Source organism: Somniosus microcephalus, chromosome 1 (assembly GCF_052327205.1).
Source record: "Somniosus microcephalus isolate GS21.2 chromosome 1, FLI_Smic_1.0, whole genome shotgun sequence".
Taxonomy (NCBI): Eukaryota; Metazoa; Chordata; class Chondrichthyes; order Squaliformes; family Somniosidae; genus Somniosus; species Somniosus microcephalus.
In genome coordinates, this window is record NC_140987.1 from 225,506,615 (window position 1) to 225,534,520 (window position 27,906).

General features: G+C 46.8%; 1 protein-coding gene and 1 pseudogene across 2 annotated transcripts in view; both read right to left on the minus strand.

The window, feature by feature from the left end:
• ugt2a5 (UDP glucuronosyltransferase 2 family, polypeptide A5) overlaps positions 1 to 27,906 on the minus strand; it is a 138,250-nt gene that overhangs the window by 67,451 nt on the left and 42,893 nt on the right. The gene's annotated exons all lie outside the window — the stretch shown is intronic.
• LOC147124647 (UDP-glucuronosyltransferase 2A1 pseudogene) lies at positions 4,592 to 5,348 on the minus strand (annotated as a pseudogene).

A 27,906-nucleotide genomic window follows, 5' to 3' on the forward strand; every position in this document is an offset into this window, starting at 1 on the left:
AGCTGACACGCGAGCTCCCAAAACCGGATCTCAAGTTGGCCAAACCGTTGGCTCTTACTGCACATGTGGTCATCCTGACCACAAGAAGCATCTAGGAATTCCCACATGCTGCAGGCCGTGCAACGCACGGACTGAGGTCCCCGTCATACTTTTAATTAAACACTCTTACCTCACATTTAAACTCTTGGATTCTCGCTCTCCCGAATTACCTTAACTATGAACTACCTTAAAAGAAATAGACTTAAAATTGAAGAGAAAAGAAAAGCACTCACCCGCTACTCATCAATCAATGGAGCCAGGTCATGGGGGCAAAACTGCCTTGGTAATGTGGTCCCACATCATTCTTTCTGGAAGTCCACCTGGCCCCTGTGGGCAGAGGACCTCTCTTGCAGTGTTGACCCCCTGCACAAAGCTGGAGTGCTGCATGTGAGAACCTGGGTGCCCTTTCCCTGGCTTGCTGATCCATTTGTGTTAGTGCTGAAGCACCATTCCCATTTTTTACATGTGTAAGGGAGTTCATCTTGAAGTACTGAAGACTCCCATTTGGGAATTCTTTTTAATGTTAAATTTTTTTCAGAAGGCAGTTGAGCTGTAAGGGCTACAAACTGCATATTTTTACATCATTTTTATTTTTTCCATTTCAGAAGGCATTGCCCTTTTAAGAAAATGACAATGCATTGTCCTTTTAAGAATCCCACAATACTTTGTGATAATCACAGCCTTGCTTTCAGAGGATGTTGAAGCAGCAATGCTGCTTGGGCACGCCCCATTGGAGCCCCCTGCCGGGCTCGACATCACCAGGACGGCATTACACCGTGAGCTTAGCTCTGGCCAAATGATAATTAGTCCCCAGTGCCAATTTTTCGATCCTGCTAGTGCCACCATTTTCAGCGGGCATTAACCCATGGCTACAGTGGCACCGGCAGCTTTTGTGGCAGCCACAAATTTCTAGGCCATAGAATCTTACAACATAGGAGGAGGCCATTCTGCCCATCGTGTCTGTGCCGGCTCTTTGGTAGAGCTATCCAATTAGTCCCACTCCCCTGCTCTTTCACCATAGCCTTGCAATTTTTTCCTTTTCAAGTATTTATCCAATTCTCATTCGAAAGTTATTGCTGAATCTGCTTCCATTACCCTTTCATGGTGTGGAGATGCCGGAGTTGGACTGGGGTGGACAAATGTAAGAAGTCACACAACACCAGGTTATAGTCCAACAGTTTTATTTGAAATCACAAGCTTTTGGAGCGCTGCTCCTTCGTCAGGTGAAGTGGAGAGATGCATAAAAACACAACTTATATAGTCAGAGAATAATGTCAGATGTTTACAGGTAATCTTTCTAACTGCCATTTATCACACCTCGGCAGAGAGATAATCACGGCAATCGAAGGTGTAAATGGTGTCCAAACAGGTCAGTCAGGAAAACATTACATCAAAGAGCAATGAGGTGGGGTCACAAGGGGTCAAATGTTGCAGATGCTGGGGTCTGTATGAAAAACAAAAAAACAGACAAAAAACATTTTTTTTGCTGGAAATCACAGCAGGTCCAGCCACATCTGTGTGGAGAGAACAAGCCAACGACGACTCGAGTCTGGATGACCCTACGTCAGGTGGGGTTACATGTAGCGTGACATGACCCAAGATCCCGGTTCAGGCCGTCCTCATGGGTGCGGAGCTTGGCTATCAGTTTCTGCTCGATGATTTTGCGTTGTCGTGTGTCTCAAAGGCCGCCTTGGAGAATGCTTACCCGAAGATCGGAGGCTCAATGTCCTTGACTGCTGAAGTGTTCCCCGACTGGGAGGGAACACTCCTGCCTGGCAATTGTTGCACGGTGTCCGTTCATCCGTTGTCGCAGTGTCTGCATGGTCTCGCCGATGTACCATGCTCCGGGGCATCCTTTCCTGCAACGCATGAGGTAGACAACGTTGGCCGAGTCACATGAGTATGTACCATGTACCTGGTGGGTGGTGTCCTCACGTGTGATGATGGTATCTGTGTTGATGATCTGGCATGTCTTGCAGAGGTTGCTGTGGCAGGGTTGTGTGGTGTCGTGGTTGCTGTTCTCCTGAAAGCTGGGTAATTTGCTGCGAACGATGGTCTGTTTGAGGTTAGGCGGCTGTTTGAAAGCGAGTAGTGGAGGCGTGGGGATGGCCTTAGCGAGGTGTTCGTTGTCATCGATGACATGTTGAAGGCTGCGAAGAACATGGCGTAGTTTCTCCGCTCCGATGGACACCTACAGACGCTGAAAGACGCCCTCGTAAGAACGGGATATGACGCTCGACTCGTCGATCGACAGTTCCGACGGGCCACAGCGAAAAATCGCATAGACCTCCTCAGAAGACAAACACGGGACACAACCAACAGAGTACCCTTCGTCGTCCAGTACTTCCCCGGAGTGGAGAAACTACGCCATGTTCTTCGCAGCCTTCAACATGTCATCGATGACGACGAACACCTCGCTAAGGCCATCCCCACGCCTCCACTACTCGCCTTCAAGCAGCCGCCTAACCTCAAACAGACCATCGTTCGCAGCAAATTACCCAGCTTTCAGGAGAACAGCGACCACGACACCACACAACCCTGCCACAGCAACCTCTGCAAGACATGCCAGATCATCAACACAGATACCATCATCACACATGAGGACACCACCCACCAGGTACATGGTACATACTCATGTGACTCGGCCAATGTTGTCTACCTCATACGTTGCAGGAAAGGATGCCCCGGAACATGGTACATCGGCGAGACCATGCAGACACTGCGACAACGGATGAACGGACACCGTGCAACAATCGCCAGGCAGGAGTGTTCCCTCCCAGTCGGGGAACACTTCAGCAGTCAAGGACATTCAGCCTCCGATCTTCGGGTAAGCATTCTCCAAGGCGGCCTTCGAGACACACGACAACGCAAAATCATCGAGCAGAAACTGATAGCCAAGTTCCGCACCCATGAGGACGGCCTGAACCGGGATCTTGGGTTCATGTCACGCTACATGTAACCCCACCTGACGTAGGGTCATCCAGACTCGAGTCGTCGTTGGCTTGTTCTCTCCACACAGATGCGGCCGGACCTGCAGTGATTTCCAGCAAAAAAATGTTTTTTGTCTGTTTTTTTGTTTTTCATACAGACCCCAGCATCTGCAACATTTGACCCCTTGTGACCCCACCTCATTGCTCCTTGATGTAATGTTTTCCTGACTGACCTGTTTGGACACCATTTACACCTTTGATTGCTGTGATTATCTCTCTGTCGAGGTGTGATAAATGGCAGTTGGAAAGATTACCTGTAAACATCTGACATCATTCACTGACTATATAAGCTGTGTTTTTATGCATCTCTCCACTTCACCTGACGAAGGAGCAGCGCTCCGAAAGCTTGTGATTTCAAATAAAACTGTTCGACTATAACCTGGTGTTGTGTGACTTCTTACAATTACCCTTTCAGACAGTGCATTCCAGATCATAACAACTTGCTGCGTAAAAAAAAAATCTCATCATCCCCCTGTTTTTTGCCAGCCCTCCTGGCAGTGGAAACTATTTCTCCCTATTATTTTATCAAAGCCCCTCAGCTATTAAATTTCCCCTTAACTTTCTCTGCTCTAAATAGAACAATCCCAGCTTCTCTAATCTCTCCACATAATTGAAGTCCCTCGTCCCTGGTATCATTCTAGCTAAACCCAATCCTGTCCTTATCTAATCTCCACACATGCACTTTCCCGTTGGGGTCACTGGACACAAACCATCAGCAGGAACCCTGGCGAATTTCCCCCTTATTAAACCAAGGTCGCATTAAGACCTCATTAGGTACGGATTCGATTGACGTCTGTGTTGCATTGAAGATTTAAATGACCCTGAAAGGAGGTGAACAAAAGCACAAAGTGCAAATAGCATTTTTCTGCTGCAACTGTAGGATTCAGATATGTCTTAAATTCCCCCCCAAATATATATTAAGAACAATCACTGATGCACCTGTTGACTTTGTTGGTAGATGAAACCTACTCACCCTATACACTGTAGTAATAATGTGGTTACTTCATGCTCTGCAGCCACATACAATATTTTTCCTCATAATTGTTGAACAGTGCTAAGCAACAAATAGAGAATTTATTACATGGGAACAAGTAGTAGGCCATTCAAACCCTCAAGCCTAAGTTTTTTGAAGTGTAGCCATTGTTGTAATGTATGAAATGAGGCAACCAATTTGCACACAGCAGGGTCCCACAAACAGAAGTGCGATACATGACCAGATAATCTGTTTGGTTAAAGGATAAATATCGGCCAGGACATCAAGGAGGCCTCCCTTGCTCTTTTTCGAAATAGTGCCATAGGGCGCAAATTGGCTGTAGCGATTCCTACATTACAACAATGACCTCACTTCATCAGTACTTAATTGGTTGCACAATTCTTTGGAATGCCCTGAGGTTGTCAAAGGTGTTATATAAATGCAAGTACTTTCTTTATTGCACTCATCCATCTGCTATTTTGATGAAATCCTTAAACCCATTTAAAATAAACAGGTTAAAACCTTTTGTCCTCTAATATCAACAACAGTAATTTCAAACCTTTAATAAATTTATGAACTTATCAGACTTTCTAACAGTAATAGCTGTGACTGCGAAATGCTAAGTAACTTTGTTTTAACATCAGTAACAGGAACTGCACTTTCCAACTCACCTAATACGAGTCCCAATGACGCCAGAACTGATTACACACCCAATCATACATGAGCGAGTAAAGGGCATTTTGAAATCTCTCAGTAAAAGTCATCTTATCAGAAAACTCTGGCAGAACAGCAGGTATATAGGAAGGAGGAGCTGGGATTTGTCCACACAGCCTCTCCACTGAAAAACCTGGAGTGAATCTCAGAGTGAAGATGAAGGGAATTCCCAGCTTCACAGCCAGAAGATCAGCACAAGGATGAACAGGGTCAGACAACAGAACGTTAAACTTTGATTCTTGCAGTTTTTGCATCAGTTTGTGGTTCTTTATTATTCCATCACAGATTTGTCTGCTCAGTTTTATTCCAGTTTCCATGATCGCTGGGAATTCTTTGTACCCGCCCCAGTAGGATAAATGAGGTTTCTCGTACATCCAGAATTCCGTCGAATGCTTCAAAAAATCTCTGTATTTCTCACTGGTAAACGGTACTTGAAATACTTCAAATGTCATGGGTGAGGGCTCAGAATAGTTTAGGTAAAGTGTAGCTGTATGTACAGCCACAGTAACGTTATGACCCCTCTCGATCAGCTCCTCAATGACGGGGTTTAAATTAATCCAGTGACTGCCTTCTGCAGGCCAGATCAGCACATTCTCACTAGTAGCTGTTGTGTATGTAATAGGTATGTTACTTTAAACCTATGGCCAGGGCAGTACTACTTTGTAGGGCGTAGTGATACCATAGTACCACTCCTGGCCATAGGGGTATAAATAGTACTGTGGGTACTGATCTCCCCTCAGTTTCCCGCCTGTTGGTATTAAGTAAAGACCTACGTTGAATCTTCCAAGCTGTCTCGTCATTATTGCATTAAGTATAGACACATACTTTATACTGGCGACGAGAAAGGTTCAAACTCACCAGTACACGGTGCAACAAAGGAACGGTAGCAGTACGGAGAGAGAAGGAGAGAGGCTTCTTACCAGCCAGCCTGCAGAGTCCAGCGTCGACCGAAGGAGGCCGCCCAGCACTCCGGGTTCGGGAGGAGCGGCAGCAACGGAGCGAGAGAGAGAGGTTTCCAGCGGAGGCTGCGGCAGCTGAGAGAAGAGGCTGAACGGGCGCTCCAGCCACGGGGCAAAAGTCCACCCAGGGCCAGGTAAACTGAAATCCTTCCCGGGGATAACGGGAGCTGCAAGGGCCAAAAATAACGACGCTGGAGAGAGGTCGTTGACAGCACAGGGAGAAAAGGCGGGAAAAACGCCATCTAGTGGAGAAAGCGGGAAAAGATTTTTTTCTTCTCTTCAAAAGTTTCAAATGGCTAAAGAAGGTTGTTTGTCAGCATTTGTTGAGGACACAGATGAGTGGGATGCCTATATCGAAAGGCATGAACTTTATTGCATAGTAAACAAGGTGGAAGATGACCAAAAGGTAGCAACCTTATTAAATTTTATGGGGGCAAAAACATACGGTCTGCTGAGGAATCTTCTTACTCCAGAAGAGCCAGCAGACAAAACGTACGCCCAAATTGTTGATACGTTAAGGGAACATTTAAACCCTAAGCCACCATTTATAGCGGAAAGGTACCACTTCTACAGACGCGACCAAAGGAATGATGAGTCGCAGGCAGCCTATTTAGCTGAGCTCAGAAGGTTGTCCAAACATTGGCAGTTTGGAGCCATATTGGCGGACGCGATCAGAGACAGATTTGTCTGTGGCATGTTAAATGAGAATACATGTAAACGGTTGCTAGCCAAGAAACAGCTCAGCCTAGATCAGGCGATTGAAATAGCATCTTCCCACGAAGCAGCAGCACAGGGTGCTGCTCAAATACGACAAAACACAACCGGCTATGACACCCATGAGGTGACATTTCACAAGGGTAAATGCTACCGTTGTGGCAAAACCACCCACGACCAAAGTAATTGTTGGTTTCATGATAAAATATGCCGGCAGTGTGGGAAAAAGGGGCATATAGCGAAAGTTTGTCGGTCTGGTACGAAACCCAATCGTGGGGGCAATCCGAGCAGTACCAAGGCAAGGACAAAAATACATAACATGTCTGACAGTAGCTCAGACGAGTCACAGGAAGGCACAAAAGCAGAGCCTAAAGGTCTGGGATGTCTCAAGTTATATGGTGTAGACAAAACGGAGGACCACAGCACAATGTGGGTTAAAATGAAGGTAGCAGGCGTTGAAGTTAATATGGAGCTGGACACGGGTTCAGCCCTATCAGTAATTAATGAACAAGATTATAACAGGCTGTTCAAACGCATTCTCTTAAAGGATACGGAAATTAAATTAAAAACATATGCGGGACAAAAAGTTTACCCGAAGGGAAAAATGCAAGTAACAGTTAAATACAACGGCAGAAAAGTGCCAGGACTTTATTTATACGTCCTACCAAACGGTGGACCACCACTTTTGGGTAGGGAATGGATAAGAAAAATCCATTTCGACTGGAAGTCGATACATGAGTTAAAAGTAGAGACCACCACGGATGATACAACCATTACAAGCAGGCTGTCGAAACTATTGGCAAAAACGCCAGAGGTGTTCCAACAAGGGCTGGGGACCTTAAAGGACATTAGAGCAAAAATAACTATTGCTCAAGATGCAAACCCCAAGTTTTGTAAGGCCAGACCGGTGCCCTATGCCATTCGGCCAGCGGTGGAAGCAGAACTGGATGCCTTAGAGAGTGCAGGTGTCCTTACAAAGATTGAGTGGAGCGAGTGGGCCACGCCCATTGTCCCAGTTATAAAGAAATCTGCAAATAACACACCGGGGGAACCAAAGAAGGTTCGCATTTGCGGGGATTTTAAGATAACTATTAACCCAGTCCTGCACAAGGTACAGTATCCGCTGCCGCGGATAGAGGACATATTCGCATCGTTAGCTGGGGGTAGACACTTTACGAAGATTGACCTTTGTCAAGCTTATTTACAGATGGAGGTGGAGCAGGACTCGAAAAAGCTCCTAACGGTTAACACACACAAGGGATTGTACCAGTACAATCGCCTGGTATTTGGTGTGGCGTCCGCCCCGGCAATATGGCAGAGGACCATGGAACAGGTCCTACAGGGCATTCCAGGAACGCAATGCTACCTGGATGACATCCTGGTGACAGGACAAACGGATAACGACCACCTCGCTAACCTGGAGCGAGTACTTCTGCGGTTACAACAATACGGACTCAGGGCGAGCAAGCAGAAATGTGAGTTTTTCCAGGAACGTATCTCATACTGTGGTCACATTATAGATAAGGAAGGCCTGCATAAGTCCCCGGAAAAGATCGAGGCAGTAGTGAAGGCCCCGCCCCCTGAGAATGTATCTCAGTTACGATCATTCTTAGGCCTTATAAACTATTACCATAAGTTCCTCCCGAACTTATCGTCCATTTTACATCCACTAAATTCATTGCTGCAAAAGGGAGTCTCCTGGAATTGGGATGAAGCGTGTGAGGCTGCTTTTAAAAAGGGTAAACAACTCATTACATCAAAGGAAGTGCTCGCACACTTTGACCCAAAAATGCCAATGAGGTTGGCATGTGATGCCTCCCCGTACGGTATAGGGGCAGTGTTGTCACACAAATTTCCCAACGGGACGGAGAGGCCAATAGCATTTGCCTCAAGGTCGTTAACTACAGCCAAAAGAAACTATGCGCAAATCGACAGGGAGGCCCTCAGTCTGGTGTGGGGTGTAAAAAAATTCCACCACTACCTGCATGGGCAACGTTTCACACTACTGATGGATCATCAACCGTTGGTGTCGATATTTAATCCAACAAAAGGGGTGCCCCTGATGACGGCCCAAAGGCTACAGAGATGGTCACTGTTCTTAGGAGCACACCAGTACCTTATCGAATATAAGGGTACCAAACAGCATGGCAATGCGGATGGCCTGTTGCGGCTACCCTTGCCTGCCGAGATCGAAGAGATAGTACAGGACCCCGTGGAAATATATCATACGGCTGTTATGGAACACTTGCCCATCACCAGCCAATGTATCGAGCGGGAAACACGGAACGACCCAACATTGGCAAGGGTTTACGAATTAACCGTGAAAGGCTGGCCGGCGCAGGGTGACGCATCATTGCCGGCGTTTTCGGCAAGGAAGGATCAGTTGTCCGTCTGCCGGGGCACATTGATGTGCGGAGCCAGGGTGGTGGTCCCTCAAAAATTACAACATAAAGTGTTGCAGGACTTACACGAAGGTCATCTGGGGGGTGTCAAAATGAAAAGCCTCGCCAGAGCCTACGTCTGGTGGCCCGGCATTGACAGGGACATTGAGGAAGTAGCAAAAGCGTGCCAAGGGTGCCAGATGGTACAGAACGTACCACCACAAGCCCCACTACATCCATGGGAGTGGCCCTCAACGCCGTGGCAAAGGATCCACGTGGACTTCGCTGGCCCCTTCCTGGATGCGATGTTCCTTATTGTAGTGGACACCCATTCAAAATGGCCGGAGGTCATAAAGATGTCATCAACGACAGCCAAAAAGACGGTCGCAGTCTTAAGGACCATTTTTGCCCGAAACGGGGTGCCCGAGCAAGTCTGTTCGGACAATGGGCCACAATTTGTGGCAGAAGAATTTCAAGCATTCCTAAAAAGGAATGGAGTGCGACATTATACGTCCGCACCATATCATCCGGCTACAAATGGGCTGGCAGAGCGCTTTGTACAGACTTTTAAAAAGGCCATCAAGGCGATGGGGGAGGAAAGGTTGCCACTACAACACAAGGTGGACAACTTCCTATTCGCATACCGTAATGCTGCACATACGGTGACCAACCAGGCCCCCGCTGTCATGTTCTTTAATAGAAGGTTAAGGTCTCGCCTTGAATTGCTCAGACCAAACATTCGGAGAGATGTGGAAAACCGAGTATTTCGTAGGGCTCCTGACAGACAGACATGGAGCTTCGAGGTGGGGCAGCAAGTGTTGGCCCGTGATTATAGGAATGAAAAGTAGCAGTCTGGTACGATAAAGGCCCGCCAGGGACCCTTGATGTGCACAGTTGAGACAGGGGAAGGCACAATCAGGCGACATGCTGATCAACTTGTGGAGTCCAGAAACCCAACTGATTCACTACCTCAAACGTCTCAGCACATTGTTACAGCGGAATCACGGCCCAGCTCGTCGTTACAGAGGTCTCAGGATTGCGAGGAGTTCAGCACTCCAGTGATCTCCACGGCACAGGATGTGCCATCAGACACCGACGAGTCCAGCGATGAAGGGGTGACGGAAGTACCGCCGCCTACACCGAGACCGACTAGAGAAAGACGTTATCCTAGTCGAGACAGGAGGCCTCCTCAGAGACTGAATCTATAACATGTTTCTGTTTATATATATATATAAGTAGACAACACTTGATGTAAATATGTTATGTATATTGTGTTACCAAATGTTATTAGCCCTAGTTATGGGGCATCTATTGACTTAATTGCACGGGTACGTTTTAATTAAAAGGGGAGGAATGTTGTGCATGTAATAGGTATGTTACTTTAAACCTATGGCCAGGGCAGCACTACTTTGTAGGGCATAGTGATACCGTAGTACCACTCCTGGCCATAGGGGTATAAATAGTACTGTGGGTACTGATCTCCCCTCAGTTTCCCGCCTGTTGGTATTAAGTAAAGACCTACGTTGAATCTTCCAAGCTGTCTCGTCATTATTGCATTAAGTATAGACACATACTTTATAGTAGCCCTCTGGAGAAAGAGAATCACTGAAACAGATGCCTGAGCTGCAGGATGTCCATCGGGAATGGCTCAGAGTCATAGCTCTACACTGACTCCTCAAATCACACCTTTACACTGACACCAGAAAGCAGGTGCGAAAATTTGTAGGTCAGAAGGAATCAGTTGATTTACCTGTTGGACATTGAGCTTTTTGGAGGATAAAGTTCACTAACTCCTAAAAAAGTGAAAGGAAATGAACAAATCCTGGACTGAATTCAGAAACACTGGGATTGGATCCAGATTCAATAGTAACTTTCAAAAGCGAATTGGATACATACTTGAAAGGGAAACATTGGGAAGGCTATGGGGAAAGAGCAGGGTAGTGGGACTAATTGGTAGCCCTCGGTACAGGCACACTGGGCCGATTGGCCTCCTTCTGTGCTGTAAGATTCCATTGACTCGGAAGTTGACCAATGGATTTCCCTGAATGCTAATGCACACCTAAGAGGCAGTAACAATCCCTGCTCAGCTGACCTACTGGCCTAATGTCGTGTGGCCCCTTGAAACACCCACTGCTACTTTCTGTTGTATCCATGTGTTAATGGAGACACGGAATGCAGGAGTTGGTTTAACAGGTGTTTACTGAACAAAGTCTGGAGGTGAACTAAAAGATACAAGACGCTATACAGGCTTATATACCCGAGTGGTCACTACCGGTATTACAGTACACAGGGGCTCTTAAAGGTACATACACTACAATTCCTTCCCTTTTAGATAATTAGTACATAACATTTTAAATAATCATTAATTAACATGTTTACAAGAACAATAATCTACACATTTGCTGCAGTTAATCAATTATAAGTCAGTCTCTCTGGAGGCTTCCTGACTCGGTCCGGATAACGCCTCGGTGGTGTAGTAGTTTTCGGTGGTGTAGTAGGTTCTTTTGGCAAGGTCGATTCGGCTTGAATGCCAGTTTCGGGTTCATCTGGTTCCAGTGTCACCGGATCGGAGGTAGATACTATGGGTATCTCTGCTTCATCATTAGGCGTATAGAGTTGTGGTGTAGGTTGTCCCTTTTCAGATGACTCTATGATCTGGTCAGCATGGCGCCTTATTATGCTTTCCCCAATGTCCACGGTATACATCAGCGGTCCTAGTCGTGTGCAAATAGTTCCAGGCTGCCATTTCTCGGTACGGTAGTCCCGGGCCAAAACTTGTTGACCTATCTGGAAGGTTCTAGTTGGCCTTTCATTCATGCCTTGAAATTGCCGGTTCTCTACGTCCCTTCTGATGTTTGGCTTGATCAAATCCAGCCGGCATCTTAGTCTTCTATTGAAAAACATCATGGCGGGAGTTTGGTTTGTAACCACATGTGTTGCATTCCTGTATGCAAACAAGAAGTTATCTACCTTATGTTGTAGATTTATGTCTTCATTACCCATGGCCTTTATGGCCTTCTTGAAGGTCTGGACAAACCTTTCAGCTAATCCATTGGTGGCGGGATGGTATGGGGCGGACATGTAGTGCTTAACCCCATTGTTTTTTAAGAACTTCCTGAATTCTTCGGACACAAATTGCGGTCCATTATCAGAACAGATCTGTTCAGGCAGCCCATTCCTGGCAAATATGGTCCTTAATACTGTGATGGTTTTTTCCGTGGTGGTGGAGGACATCTTTATTACCTCCGGCCACTTGGAGTGTGCATCAACCGCGATTAAGAACATTGAGTCCATAAATGGACCAGCAAAGTCGATATGTACCCTTTGCCATGGAGATGAGCGCCACTCCCATGGATGTAGAGGGGCTTGTGGTGGGGCGTTTTGGACCTTCTGGCATCCTAGACAGCTCTTGGTCATTTCTTCGATGTCTCCATCGATACCTGGCCAGCACACAAACGCTCTGGCTGGGTTCTTCATTTTCACTCCACCCAGATGCCCCTCGTGAAGCTCCTTTAGCACTTTAGCCTGCAGTATGGGTGGAATCACCACTCTGGATCCACACATCAACGTTCCTCGGCACACTGACAGCTGTTCTCTTCTTTGCGAGAATGCTGGCAACAATGGTTCGCCATGTGCTGGCCATCCCTTCACCGTTAAATCGTAGACTCGTGAGAGAGTCGGGTCATTTCTCATTTCCTTTTCAATGGTAGAATTTGTTACTGGTAGACATTCTACTATGGTTGAGTGGAACATCTCTACTGGGTCCACTGTAGGTGCCTCTTCTACCGTTGGCAACGGTAGGCGCGATAAACCGTCAGCATTCCCATGCTGTTTTGATCCTTTGTATTCTATGTCATATTGGTGTGCCCCTAGGAAAAGGGACCACCTCTGTAGCCTTTGCGCTGTCATAATGGGAACGCCCTTTTTAGGGTTGAATATGGAGACGAGGGGTTGATGGTCAGTCAACAAGGTAAATTTTTGTCCGTGTAGGTAATAGTTGAATTTCTTCACTCCCCACACCAGGCTGAGTGCTTCCCTGTCGATCTGGGCATAGTTATGCTCAGCTGAGTTCAATGAGCGTGACGCAAAAGCTATCGGCCGCTCCGAGCCATCAGGGAATCTATGCGATAATACTGCTCCTACGCCGTAAGGGGATGCATCGCACGCCAGTCTGATTGGCAGTGATGGGTTGTAATGAGCCAACACTTCCTTGGACGTGATCAAGCCTTTGCATTTATGGAAGGCACGTTTACAGTCTTCGCTCCATTTCCAAATTACTCCCGTTTGTAGCAGTGCGTTAAGAGGGTGCAGAACAGTTGACAAGTTCGGTAAAAATTTATGATAGTATTTTATCATTCCCAGGAACGACCTTAATTGTGAGACATTTTCAGGTGCTGGGGCTTTTATGACCGCTTCAATTTTTTCAGGTGACTTATGCAAGCCTTCTTCATTAATTATATGGCCACAATATGATATTTGTTTGTGGAAAAATTCACACTTGGGGCAATTTGCTCGTAGGCCCCGTTCTCTCAGCCTAGTGAGCACCTGCTCCAAATTGGCAAGGTGCTCGTTGTCGTTTTCTCCTGTTACAAGGATGTCGTCTAGGTAGCATTGAGTCCCCGGAATCCCTTGCAGGACTTGCTCCATAGTTGTTTGCCAGATAGCTGGAGCTGATGCTACACTGAAAACCAGTCGATTGTACTGGTACAGGCCTTTGTGTGTGTTTATCGTGAGATACTTTTTAAAGGCCTCCTCAACCTCCATCTGTAGATATGCCTGTGCCAAGTCAATTTTGGTGAAACATTTCCCTCCGGATAGTGAGGCGAAAATATCTTCTATCCTTGGAAGAGGATACTGTATCATGTGAAGGACCGGGTTTACAGTCACCTTGAAGTCCCCACAGATGCAAATTTTTCTCTGTTCTTCAGATTTATCATTATTCAACGTTTTCTTCATGACCGGGACGATGGGTGTTGCCCACTCGCTCCAATCTACCTTGGATAACACGCCTGCTTTTTCCAAATTCTCCAGCTCTGCCTCGACTGCTGGACGAATTGCGTATGGCACCGGCCTTGCCTTAAAAAACTTGGGAATTGCCGCATCTTCCACTTTTATTGAGGCGGTGACGCCTTTCAAGGTTCCTAGTTCCTGTTGAAACACTTCTTTGGCGTTAGCCAAGATGTCTTTTAATCGTTCAGGTATGACATCATCATCATTTTTTTTCTTACTGGTCACCGTCAGTGCCTGAATGGAGTGCCAGTCTAAACGTATCTTCCTGATCCATTCACGTCCCAACAACGGTGGACAAACATCTTGCAGAACGTATAAATACAACTTCTGTATTTCCTTGCCGTTGTATACAACAGGCACCTTTATTTTCTCTCTGGGGTATACTTTCTGCCCCGTATATGTCTTCAAGATAATGGATGTGTCTGTCAAAAGTAAATGTGGAAATAGCCGCTCGTAATCCCGTCGACTTATGACGGTCAGAGCTGATCCTGTATCTAGCTCCATTTTAACTGGGGACCCTGCTATCGTGAGGGTAACCCAAATGGTCTGGTAATCTTCTTTGGCAATTACATTATGTAATTTGAGACAGCTTAGTCTCTTGTTTCCGGAGTCGCTATCGCTCTTCTGGTCTTCGGAGCTACTGTCTGTCATCATTTGTACCTTTCTGTACTTTTCCTTATTGATTTTTTTTCTGTCAGTGGATTTTTTGTTTCCAGATCGGCATACACGTGCAATGTGTCCCATCTTTCCGCATTGCCTGCATGCTTTGTCCTTGAACCAGCAGTCCCTCTGGTCATGGGTGGATCTGCCGCAGCGATAACATCTCTCGAAACCCCGTGTCATTTCATGGGTGCCAAAGTCCTGTGGCTTTTGCTGTATCTCTGCAGCTCCTCTTGCTGCTGCTTCGTATGATACAGCCACACTGAAAGCCTTGTCCAATGTCAAATCTTTCTCAGAAAGTAGCCTTTTCTGTGTTCCTTCACTTAGGAGACCGCAGACGAATTTGTCTCGTAGAGAATCTGCCAGTCCTGCCCCGAATTGGCAGTGCTTTGACAGCTTTCTTAATTCGGTGAGGTAATCAGCGTTACTTTCATTCTTGTGCTGATTCCTCCTGAAGAATTTGAATCGTTCCGCTATCAGCAGCGGTGTTGGGTTTAAGTGCTCCTGTAGGGTATCAACAATCTCCTTAAAATTCTTGTCCATCGGTTTGGCTGGAGTGATTAAGTTTCGTAACAGCCCGTATGTCCTTGCGCCCATCAGATTTAGAAGTACCGATGCCTTTTTATCATCCTCTACTTCATTCGCTGTGCAATATACCTCCACTCTTTCCACATATGTGGTCCAATCCTCTATATCACTATCGAAAGCAATAATATTGCCAGTCTTAGGCATCCTGAAAATCAAAAATGGCGCCTCCCGCACTTTCCTTTCTTCCCTGCCGAGAAAAAATGGCGCCTCCCGCGCTTTCCCGCCGTTGCTGACAACGCTGTTCTCCGTGGTTTTTTATTTACACAGATATTTTTAATAGTTGGAGACTCGTTCCCGCCGGACTCTTTGGGACTTTTCCCTCCCTCTGCTTGGTCCGAATGCCGACCTGCTTTGCAGCGCCGGCCGTCTTCCGAGTGCTCCACCCTCCGTCTCTGTTTGCCTCCGCCTTCCGACTCGCTGCTCGGCCCCGCTGCAGAGCCACCCGATCGAGCCCCAGCCCGCCGCCCAGGAAGGATTAGTGCAGTACCTGCCACCAGCCTGGCTAGCTGGTGAAACCACAGTTTTTTTTTTTTCTTTGACCTTCGTCTGAGGAATCGATCTCCTTGAGGTGCTGCCGAATTGCAGGTAAGTCCGTTTCCAATTCGTCGCCACTGTTGTATCCGTGTGTTAATGGAGACACGGAATGCAGGAGTTGGTTTAACAGGTGTTTACTGAACAAAGTCTGGAGGTGAACTAAAAGATACAAGACGCTATACAGGCTTATATAGCCGAGTGGTCACTACCAGTATTACAGTACACAGGGGCTCTTAAAGGTACATACACTACACTTTCCATCCACACACTGCTGTGACCCTCAATTCATACAGCAGCAATGGTGCCTTCCCAAACACAAAGAGGTCTGCCTCAGAATGGGACACTAATACAGAGCCAACTGTGGCCCTGTCTTCTGCAAAGCAGAACCAGCTGACTGGAGGACACCGGACAGTGAGCAGGCATTACGGTTGCTGTTGGCTTGGTTGTGGAGGATACGAAGGACAGGGAATAATAACAACAACAACTTGTATTTATATAGCACCTTAACAGCGAATTTAATATACTAAAACATCCCAAAGTGCTTCACAGGAGTGTTTTAAAACAAAATTTGACTCCGAGCCACATAAGGAGATATTAAGGCAGATGACCAAAAGGTTGATCAAAGAGTTAGGTTTTAAGGAACGTCTCAAAGAAGGAAAGACAGGTAGAGAGGTGAAGAGGTTTAGGGAGTGAATTCCAGAGCTTAGGGCCTTGGCAGCTGAAGGCACGGCCACCAATGGTTGAGTGATTAAAATCAGGGATGCTCAAGAGGCCAGAATTAGAGCAGCGCAGATATCTCGGGGGGTTGTGGGGTTGGAGGAGATTACAGAGATAGGGAGGTGCAAGGCCAGGGCTGGATTTGAAAACAAGGATGAGAATTTTAAAATCGAGGCATTGCTTAACTGGGAGCCAGTGTAGGTCAGCAAGCATGGGGTAATGGGTGAATGGTACTTGGTGCGAGTTAAGACACAGGCAGCTGAGTTTTGGATAACTTCAAGATTACGTAGGGTAGAACGTGGGAGACCAGTCAGGAGTGAGCTGGAATAGTCAAGTCTAAAAGTAACAAAGGCATGGATGAGGATTTCAGCAACAGATAAGCTGAGACAAGGGCGGAGACAGGCAATGCTACGGAGATGGAAATAGGCGGCCTTAGTTATGGCACGGACATGTGGTCGGAAGCTCATTTCAGGATCAAATATGACACCAAGGTTGTGAATAGTCTGGTTCAGCTTCAGACAGATACTAGGGAGAGGAATGGAGTCAATGGCTATGGAATGGCATTTGTGACAGGGACTGAGACAATGACTTCGGTCTTCCCAATATTTAATTGGAGTAAATGTCTGCTCATCCAGTACTGGATGTCGGACAAGCAGTCTGAAAATTTAGAGGCAGTGAAGGAGTTGAGCGAAGTGGTGGTGAGATAGAACTTGGTGTCATTAGTGTACTTATGGAAAATGATGTGTGTTTTCGGATAATGTCGCCGAAGGGCAACATGTAGATGAGAAATAGAAGAAGCCGAAGGATAGATCCTTGGGGGCCACCAGAGGTAATGATGCATGAGTGGGAAGAGAAGCCATTGCAGATGATTCTCTGGCTACGATTAAATAGATAAGACTGGAACCAGGCGAGTGCAGTCCCACCCAGCTGGATGACGGAAGAGTGGCTTTGGAGAAGTCCATGCTGACGTTTCTGTTCCACTCAAGCCTCCTCCCATCCTTCCTCATCTAACTCCATCAGCATAACACTCTATTCGCTTCTGTCTCACATACTTATCTAGCCTCCCCTTATATCCATCTATACTATTCACCTCAACCATTCCTTGTGGTAGCAAGTTCCACATTCTCACCACTCTCTGGGTAAAGAAGTTTCTTCTGAATTCCCTATTTAATTTCTTGGTGACTATCTTATATTGATGGCCTCTAGTTCTTTTCTTTCCCACAAGTGAGAACACCGTCCCTGTGCCTATTCTATCAAAACATTCCATAATTTTAAAGACCGCTATTAGGTCACCCCTCAGCCTTCTCTTTTCAAGAGAAAAGAGACCCAGCCTGTTCATCCTTTCCTGACAGCTAGCTATCCTTTCTGTTACTTGTCCCCTGGCTCCGCAGACTCTGAACTTATTAATTAGTCTATTATGTGGCAACTTATCAAAGGCCATTTCGAAATCTAGATAAATTATATCTACTACATTACCCTTGTCTAATCTCTGTTACCTCTTCAAAGAATTCAGTGAGGTTGGTCAAGCAAGACTTTCTCTTTTCAAATCCATACTGACTATTCATTATTATATTTTAGGTTTCAAGATATTTTTCTATTTTCACCTTTACTTTCCTACAAGCAATGTTATGCTGATTAATGTATAGTTCCCTGGACATGTTCTAGCTATATTCTTAAATATAGATAGAATCTTAGCTATCCACCAGTCCTTTGGCACTACACCTTTTTCTAACGAATTATTAAATATGTATAATTAAATTTCATACTTAAAGAAGGAATATAAGGCCAGAATTTTCTGCGATCGGAGGTGGTATGGGTGGGAAATTTGAAATAAGTCGGAGCGGGTCATGAACCCGTCGTCATCCCATCCCCACGCGCATTTCCCTCGGGCGCATCTGCCAGTGCGGCAGCAACCCAAACAGCAGAGGCGGACGACCTAATTCAAATCATTAAGAGGTACTTGTGAGATCCTTAAGTGCTTTTTTGTGTTAAATCCATATAGTGAAACAAGGAACTCGAAGAGGCGAGGTATTAGAATTAATAAGAGTACTTTATTAAACGACTGCGAAACAACCAGGCAGGCCTGCATCCAGGCATTGCACCTTTGCTGACCTTAACAGGAAGCAAACCCCTGACCTTAACAGGAAGCAAACCCCTGACCTTAGCAGCAGCGTTGGCTACAGCACCACCTGGTGGATAACCTTAATCATAACATCCCAGATTACTATATCCCTCCCCCCTTAAGATTTCAGTATGAATTTCTTAACAAACAACCATTACTAAGGGTCACATAAAAAGTCTCCCTTCACCATGTTCCATACTTGACGAATCTAACAGGTCAGTATCAATCTTTCTGGTGGCTTGCGAGACCTTTGTGAACGTCTGACAGTAAAGTCCCTGCTTGTTTGTGGTGAAGCCACCAGCTGCTCCTGAGCAGTGCTCGGAGTATCTAACTCTGCAACGATGGTTTCCTCTTGACGAATGGGTTCCTGTGGAATTGTCTCTGTCCCTGGTGGTGGCACCACAGATGCACTTGGATAACTGGGGGCAAACCTGTCCTCAGCCATTGCATCTGGAACCTTCATTTCAATTTCCCCTTGTCTGGTAAGTATCTGATCTACATGTCTGCGTACTACCCTACCATCACCCAACATGACCTTGTATGATACGGGACCGGTCATTGAGTCTATGAAGCCAGGAATCCACTTGGGTCCATAACTGAAATTCCTGGTAAGGACCGCATCTCCTTCTCCAAAACTTCGGCTCTTTGTTCTTTTGTCATGGTTCTCTTTTTGTTTGTTTTGTCTGTTTTCCATTTTCCTTTTTAGGTCTGGGTGGACAAGGTCAAGCGTGGAGCATAGTCTATGACCTAATAACACCTCAGCAGGAGAGAGTCCTGTGGTGGATTGAGGTGTTATTCTGTAGCTGAACAGAACCCGTGACACTTTGGCTGCTAAACTCCCTTCTGCACTTTTTTTCATCATCTCTTTAAATGTTTGTACGGCTCTCTCCGCAAGTCCATTTGAGGACGGATGATATGGAGCTGAGGTCACCTGCACTATGCCATTTTTTCTCAAGAACTCTTTTGTCTCTGTACTCACAAAACAAGTGGCATTGTCACTTACCACGATCTCCGGTAGCCCTTGATTACTGAAGCTCTGACACAGGCAGTCTATAGTAGTAGTGGTGGAAGCAGAATTTACAGGATAAACATCCATCCATTTGGAATGTGCATCAATGATTATGAGGAACATCTTCCCCATGAATGGACCCGCATAATCTAAGTGCAATCTTCTCCATGGTTTATCCGGCCACTCCCAGGGGTGGAGAGGAGCCGCTGCTGGTGCCTTCCGGTGTTCCTGACAAGTGCTGCATGTCTTGACTAGATTTTCTATCTCCTCATCTAGCTTTGTCCACCACAAATAACTCCTAGCCAAGGCTTTCATACGCGAGACCCCAGGATGACACTAATGTAGTTGCTCTAGGATAGACTGTCGTGCTGGCTGTGGAATAATCACTCGTGCTCCCCACAACATGCAACCATCCTGCACACTTAGCTCTGTTTTCCTGACACTGTAGGGTGTGAAGTCAGCTCCTTCCGGATGCTGTGGCCATCCCCTCACCACATATTCTCGAACTCTAGACAGTACTGGATCTTTACCTGTCCATGTTCTTACTTGCTCTGCAGTCACAAGTGCCATGTCAGTGTCCTCTAACATCAACACTCTGTCCTCTGGAGCTGCATGGATAGGTGTGCCTGGCAGTGGAAGACGGCTCAAGGCATCTACGTTCCCATGGTACTTGCCTGCCTCGTAGACGATGACATACTCATATGCCCTCAACGTCACGGCCCACCTCTGGAGCTGGGGTGACACCATCTGTGGAACTGCTTTCATTTCATTGAAAAGAGAGAGAAGAGGTTTATGATCGGTGCATATGGTGAACTTCCTGCTATATATGTACTTGTGGAACCTCTGTAACCCAAACATTACTGCTAACCCCTCTTTGTCTAACTGGGAATAGTTTTTTTCCGCTGGTGTTAGAGTTCGGGACATAAACCCTATTGGTCTTTCAGTTCCATCTTCCATGCAGTGTGAAAGAACTGCCCCCACCCCATAAGGTGAAGCGTCACAAGAGAGAATGATGTATTTCTCTGCATTGTAGTGAACCAGCACCTCCGACGACAGCATCAGTTTCTTGGACTGTTCAAATGAAACCCTCTGCTCCTCTCCCCACTGCCACTGTGTCTCCTTGCGCAGTAGTTTGTGAAGAGGTGCTAACACTGTTGACAAGTTTGGTAAAAACCTGTTATAATAGTTCAACAGTCCCAGGTAAGCTTTTAACTCAGCCACATTGGTCGGAGCAGGGGCGTCCTGCAGTGCTTGTACCTTCTCCTTGAGTGGATGGAGCCTGGTGGCATCCACTCTGTGTCCCAGGAACATTGCCTCATTCCCCAGGAAAGTGCACTTACTCCTCTTGAGTCGTAACCCTGCCCTCTCCAATCTCTGTAGTACCTCTCTCAGAGTGCTCAGATGCTCCTGGTCGGTTCTTCCTGTCACCAGAATGTCATCCAGATAGATGGAAACATGTGGAATCCCTTGCAGTACACCTTCGATTGTCCTCTGGAAGATAGCTGGACTAGATGAGGCACCAAACGGTAAGCGGTTATATGTAAACAAGCCCTTGTGTGTATTTATGGTAACATACCTCTTCGATTCGTCATCCAGTGTAATCTGCAAGTATGCCTGACTCATATCCAACTTTGTGAATTTCTTCCCTCCAGCCAGGTTTGCAAAGAGATCCTCTGTTTTGGGAATAGGATACTGCTCTAGTTTGGACACCCGATTTACTGTCAATTTATAATCTCCACAGAGTCTTACCGAATTGTCCGGTTTTAAAACAGGTACTATGGGAGCTGCCCATTCCGAACATTTCACTGGCTCCAGTATGTTCTCTCTCAATAGATGGTCAAGCTCAGCCTCTACCTTTGGTTTCATGGCATAAGGCACAGGTCGTTGTTTAAAAAACCTTGGCGGTGCCTCCTTGTCTACATAAATCTTAGCTGGGGGGCCATTAAATGTGCCAAGTTCCTCCTTGAACACATTCTCATGTTCACTCAACACTTCTTGCAAAGTCAACTGTTTGCCCTCATCTATTTGATTTACTGCTCCCCAGTCTAATTTAAGTTCTTCTATCCAGCCCCGACCTAACAGGTTTGGTCCGGTACCCGATACTATAACTACACGTAGCTGTTCCACGGTGTCCCTGTGTTGCACAGTTACATTAGCTGTACCTAATGTCGCTACTCATTCACCTGTATATGTTTTAAGATGCACAGAGCAAGGCTTTAACTCTAGAACTTTTGCACGGTTCCACAATTTTGAGTACTCTGCCTTGTTCATTATGGTCACACCGCACCCTGTATCCACTTCAAAGTTCACCTTAGAGTCATTTACTGTCAGTTGCAATGTGATAGGAGCCACTTTTGGAATGTTCGCTAACATGCTATACATTATGAACATGTCCTCTTCTTCCTCAGCTTCCCCGCTGATGTGGTGTGCTCCATGTTTTTTCACTTCTCTTCCTAGGTTTTGCTTTCCTCCCCCTTTTGGTTTGGATTCCTCCACAGGTGATTTTGCCCTGCATGCTCATTTTATGTGTCCTTGTTTCCCACACTTGTAGCACTTTTCCTCCAGAAACCGGCATTCACTCGCCAGGTGATCGCCCTTGCATCTATAACATGCCTTCACATGCTCACGTTATGGTTTCTGACGCATGTTCAACTTGTGCACAACAACCTGACCTGCAACTTGCATAGCATTAGCCCTGTCTGAACCCTGTATTTCTTTTACATCTCGGTTCGCTGTCTCTATGGCTTGAGCAAGTTCCAATGCTTTTTCATAAGTAAGCCCAGTCTTGGATAATAATCTACGCTGCATTCGGTCGTCCATAGTTCCGCAAACTAGCCTATCTCGCAGCATTTCCTTCAGGTTGTTCCCATAATTGCAATCTTGTGCTAATTTACGCAACACTGCTACATAGTCCATTACACTCTCTTCCTCTTTTCTGTTCCTTGAATTAAACTTGAACCGCTGTACAATCTCACTAGGCTTAGGGTTGAAATGTTCTTTTAGCAAGGCCACTAATTCAACAAATGATTTGTCTCCAGGCTTTTCAGGACTGAGCAGATTCCTCATCAAACTGTAGGTTTGGCTTCCCACTGAACTAAACAGAATGGCTTTCCTTTTTCCGGCATCATTTATTTAATTTGCTTCGAAGAAATAACCCAACACTTCACAGTATTCCTCCCAGGTTTGTGCTTGAATATCAAAAGCGGAGACCGTTCCTACCGTGGCAGCCATGCTCTCTTCCAACTGGTAGCTAACTTTAGCTCGCGAGTTTGTTGTTTAAAAGTCCTGGCAGACTTCTCTTCTTTATTCAAGGTCCTTTTTACCTCGTCGCCAAATGTGATAAATCCATGTAGTGAAACAAGGAACTCGAAGAGGCGAGGTATTAGAATTAATAAGAGTACTTTATTAAACGACTGCGAAACAACCAGGCAGGCCTGCATCCAGGCATTGCACCTTTGCTGACCTTAACAGGAAGCAAACCCCTGACCTTAACAGGAAGCAAACCCCTGACCTTAGCAGCAGCGTTGGCTACAGCACCACCTGGTGGATAACTTTCATCATAACATCCCAGATTACTATACTTTTTAACCCTACCTTTCAAATTTAGCTGGATGCCCACGGGAAACACGCAGCTCGGGAACCTGACATCAAGGTAGCATTTGACTGAGTGTGGCATCAAGGAGCTCTAGTAAAGTTGAAGTCAATGGGAATCGGGGGAAAACTCTCCACTGGCTGGAGTCATATCTAGCACAAAGGAAGATGTTTGTGGTGATTGGTGGTCAATCATCACAGCCCCAGGACATCGCTGCAGGAGTTCCTCAGGGCAGTGTCCTAGGCCCAACCATCTTCAGTTGCTTCAGCAATGACGTTCCCTCCATCATAAGGTCAAAAATGGGGATGTTCGCTGATGACTGCACAGTGTCCATGCCCGCGTGCAACAAGACCTGGATGACATTCAGGCTTGGGTTGATAAGTGGCAGGTAACATTCGTGCCACACAAGTGCCAGGCAATGGCTATCTCCAACAAGCGAGAGTCTAACCACTGCCCCTTGACATTCAATGGCATTACCATCATCGAATCCCCCACCATCAACATCCTGGGGGTCAACATTGAACAGAAACTTAACTGAACCAGCCACATAAATACTGTGGAAACAAGAGCAGGTCAGAGGGTAGGTATTCTGCAGCGAGTGTCTCACCTCCTGACTCCCCAAAGCCTTTCCACCATCTACAAGGCACAAGTAAGGAGTGTGATGGAATACTCTCCACTTGCCTGGATGAGTGGAGCTCCAACAACACTCAAGAAGCTCGACACCATCCAGGACAAAGCAGCCTGCTTGATTGGCACCCCATCCACCACCTTAAATATTCACCCCCCTCACCACCGGCGCATAGTGGCTGCAGTGTATACCATCTACAAGATGCAGTGCAGCAACTCGCCAAGGCTCCTTCGGTGGCACCTCCCAAACCCACGACCTCTACCACCTAGAAGTACAAGGGCAGCAGGCGCATGGGAACACCACCACCTCCAAGTTCCCCTCCAAGTCACACACCATCCTGACTTGGAAGTATATCGCCTTTCCTTCATCGTCGCTGGGTCAAAATCCTGGAACTCCATCCCTAACAGCACTGTGGGAGTACCTTCACCGCATTGACTGCAATGGTTCAAGAAGGCGGCTCACCACCACCTTTTCAAGGGCAATTAGGGATAGGCAATAAATGGTGGAATAACAACAGAAAATGCTGGAAATACTCAGCAGGCCAGGCAGCATCCGTGGAGAGAGAAACAGAGTTAACGTTTCAGGTCTGGGACCCTTCATCAGAATAAATGGTGGCCTTGCCGGCGAAGCCCAGATCCTGTGAACAATTTTGTAAAACGTCTGTCAACCTGAGGCATGGGTTGAGTGGCCATTGCTCCAGCTGATTAATTGACAGCATGAAATGTACTATAAAAGCTCCAACCTGACAGCTGATCATTTTACTCAGGCAAAAGCTGTTGCTGACTGCTTTCCCAGCACACATTTAGCTTTCTGCAGGCTGCAAGTCTTTCCAGCAAAGTCTCCATCCAGTGTCACCTCATTGGAAGAACCTCTCCCACCACTGACAGATTGCTTCGCACATCTCTATTTCACCCGCCATCTATTCCATCAGCATGGGTGCTATTTATACTGTCTCACCTTAGTCCTCAGAATCTGACCACGATGAGCCTCAACACCAGGCACACCAGCAGCACTAACAACACCACCAACAACCTTCTGCTCAACCACCGGATGCTGCACAGGACACAGGGAATCAGTACAGGGTTGTACCGTGTCAGAGGCAATACCCCCAATCCAGGATATACAGGCAGAGGATGAGCTTCCCCAACATGACTGAGCAGCAGTGCCAAAGGAGGCTCAAGCTATCACGCCAGGTCGTCGCAGACATTTGCACATTTCTCCAGCAGGACCTGCAGCCAGAGGAGCGAGTGGACACGCCTTACCAGTGACTGTCAATGTCACCAGCACCCTCAACTTCTTCGCCTGAGGCTCCTTCCAGGGATCTGCAGCAGACATTTGCGGCATCCTGCAGTCGGCCGCCCGCAGATGCATCACACAGGTCTCTGATGCCCTGTTTGACACGTCAGCCAATTATATCAACTTTGCCACTGATGAAGCCAGTGTTACTGAGTGGGGGCTCAGCTTTGCCACTCTGGTTGGCTTCCCATGGGTGCAGGGCGTCATCGACTGCACACGTGGCCATCAGGGCACCCCATCATAACCCAGGAGTCTTTGTCAAATGCAAGGGCTTCCACTCCCTCAATGTGCAGCTCGTCTGTAACCATAGGAAGAATATCATGCATGTGTGCACCAAATTCCCTGGCAGTGCCATAATTCTTTTGTCCTTTGCCAGTCCAGCCTCCCTCAGCTCTTCACTCCTCCAAACAGACTGTCCAGCTAGCTGCTTGGAGACAAAGGCTAGCCACTGAAGACGTAGTTCATGACACCCTTGAGGAGGCCAAGTACTGAGGCTGAGGAGAGATATAATGAAAGCCACATTTCCAGCAGATGTGTCATAGAGCAGACAATAGAAATGCTCAAAATGTGCTTCAGATGCTTTGACAGATCTGGAGGAGCCCTTCAGTATGCGCCAGCCAGGGTCTCCAGAATCGCCATGGCCTGCTGCACCCTGCACAACATAACGCAGCAGCGAGGATTAGCGATGCATGAGGAGCAAGGCACTGAACGCACAGACTCTATAGAAGAGGAGAAGGAGGAGGAGCAGGAGGAGCATCAGTTGGAAGATGAGGAGGAGCATGAGCTGGAGGAACCTGCGGGCCACATCCCACCAGCACCCGAGCATATTTTTGCCCAGGAGGCCAGGGATGGCCTCATCATGGCCAGATTTACATAACTTGAAGCTGTACACCCATGTGACTGCCCATGATGCGCCAGGTTGGCACCACCCCACACCAACACCATAAAGCATCCCTACAATGGCCAAGCCATTCCATTCGCACTCACCACCATTGCTGGATGTACCATTGTGTCTCACCATTCACTGCAACTCACTAAGCCACTTCCAAAGGTGCACACAAATCTGTCTAAGAGCGGAAAGTGGTGAAAATAAATATTTTTATGTTTGACAGCACATTAATGGAAACTTTGCATAAAATTGAATAAAACATCCAAGTGGCTACCCTTATAGTGTTATTGTAGAATTTACTTGTGTGTCATCTTTCTCTTCCGCGTGCTCCTACATGGTGATACCCCTGTGGCTTCAGCTGATGTAGAGGCAGCCTTCTCACTTCCCTGCTGCGACTGCTTAGACACTTTTGGCGGACGTCCTCTGGGTTTGAAGCCTGTGATGGCCCCACCAATGCCTGCTCCTACTGCAACTGTGCAGAGGCAGACTCGGTCATTGCTGTCCAAGGAGGCATCTGAGACTCTGACTGAGGGGGTGGCAACAGGGGAGAAGTGTGAGCGCTTTGAGAGGAGCCCCCACTTCCATGTCCCCTCTCACCATCATTCCTCTCATGGGCCACCCGCACTTCCCAGCTAGCAAGGAGCTGGATAATGTAGATAGAGAGAGAGGGATGGGTGGACGTGCAAATTATGTTGGTGTGAGTAAGGATGTGCAGGAGTAGGGTTGGGAAGGCAGAGCGATGGGGATGTGATGAGAGGCACAGCAGGATGAAGTTGAGTGTGGCTTTGTATTCACCTTTCCTGATCTAATGAGATCATTGAAACATTTCCAGCACTGCACCCAGGTCCTCTTGACCACATCCCTGCTGTTGACATCCTCTGCAATCTGCAACCAGGCTCTTTTTGCCTTCTGGGGAGGTCTCTTCCGCCGATTGGAAGGGAAAAGGACCTCCCTGCGTGGTCTGACTCCCTCCACAAGCATAGGGAGGGAGTCATCAGAGAACCTGGGTGCAGCCTTCAGCCTCTGTGCAGTCATTTACAAAGTGTTTACAGCACTCCAATGCTCCAGTGCACTGACTGCACACTCCTAGATGAACCTTCAAATGTAATCTGGCCATGGCTCCTTTAAATATCCCGGCTCAAAAACACATCAATGGCATCATCAGATCTGCACCATTTAATTCGGCCGGGTAACGCGCAGGGCTGCCTTAATAGGCTCCATTGACGCAAAGTTGTTTTCTGGAGAGGGATAAAAGCACCAACGGGGTCGCAAACCGGCATGTTGACCCTCCGCATCCGACCCGCCCGGGTAAGGAAAACTCCGACCATGGTGTGGGTTGGGAGTTTCCTTGGGACACAATTGTTTATGCTGATTTCCGCCCATTACACGTTCGGGCATATTCTAATGAGGTTCGCAGTTAATTTTAACATAACTTGACATCAGCTGATTGGGCACCCAACGAGAAAGTTTGAGGCCAATATGCTGAAAATAGCATTAGTGGCATTGTTAAATCAGCAGGCAAAGGGATTTTATACGTACATACTAATTTACTAATAGTTTAAGCCATTTGACATCAGGAATAGAAACTCCGCAACTCACCTAAAGCTTCACTGTAATACGAGTCCCAATGACGCCAGAACTGATTACACACCCGAGCGAGTAAAGGACATTTTGAAATCTCTCAGTAAAAGTCATCTTATCAGAAAACTCTGACAGGGCAGCAGGTACATAGGCAGGAGGAGCTGGGATTTGTCCACACAGCCTCTCCACTGAAAAACCTGGAGTGAATCTCAGAGTGAAGATGAAGGGAATTCCCAGCTTCACAGCCAGAAGATCAGCACAAGGATGAACAGGGTCAGACAGCAGAACTTTAAACTTTGATTCTTGCAGTTTTTGCATCAGTTTGTGGTTCTTTATTATTCCATCACAGATCTGTCTGTTCAGCTTTGTTACATTTGCGATGATCGCTGACATTTTTCTGTACCCGCCCCAGTAGGATAAATGAGGTTTCTCGTAGACCCAGAATGTCAGAAGTTCCTTGAAAAAAGCATCATATGTCTCACTGGTAAACGGTATTTGAAATACTTCAAA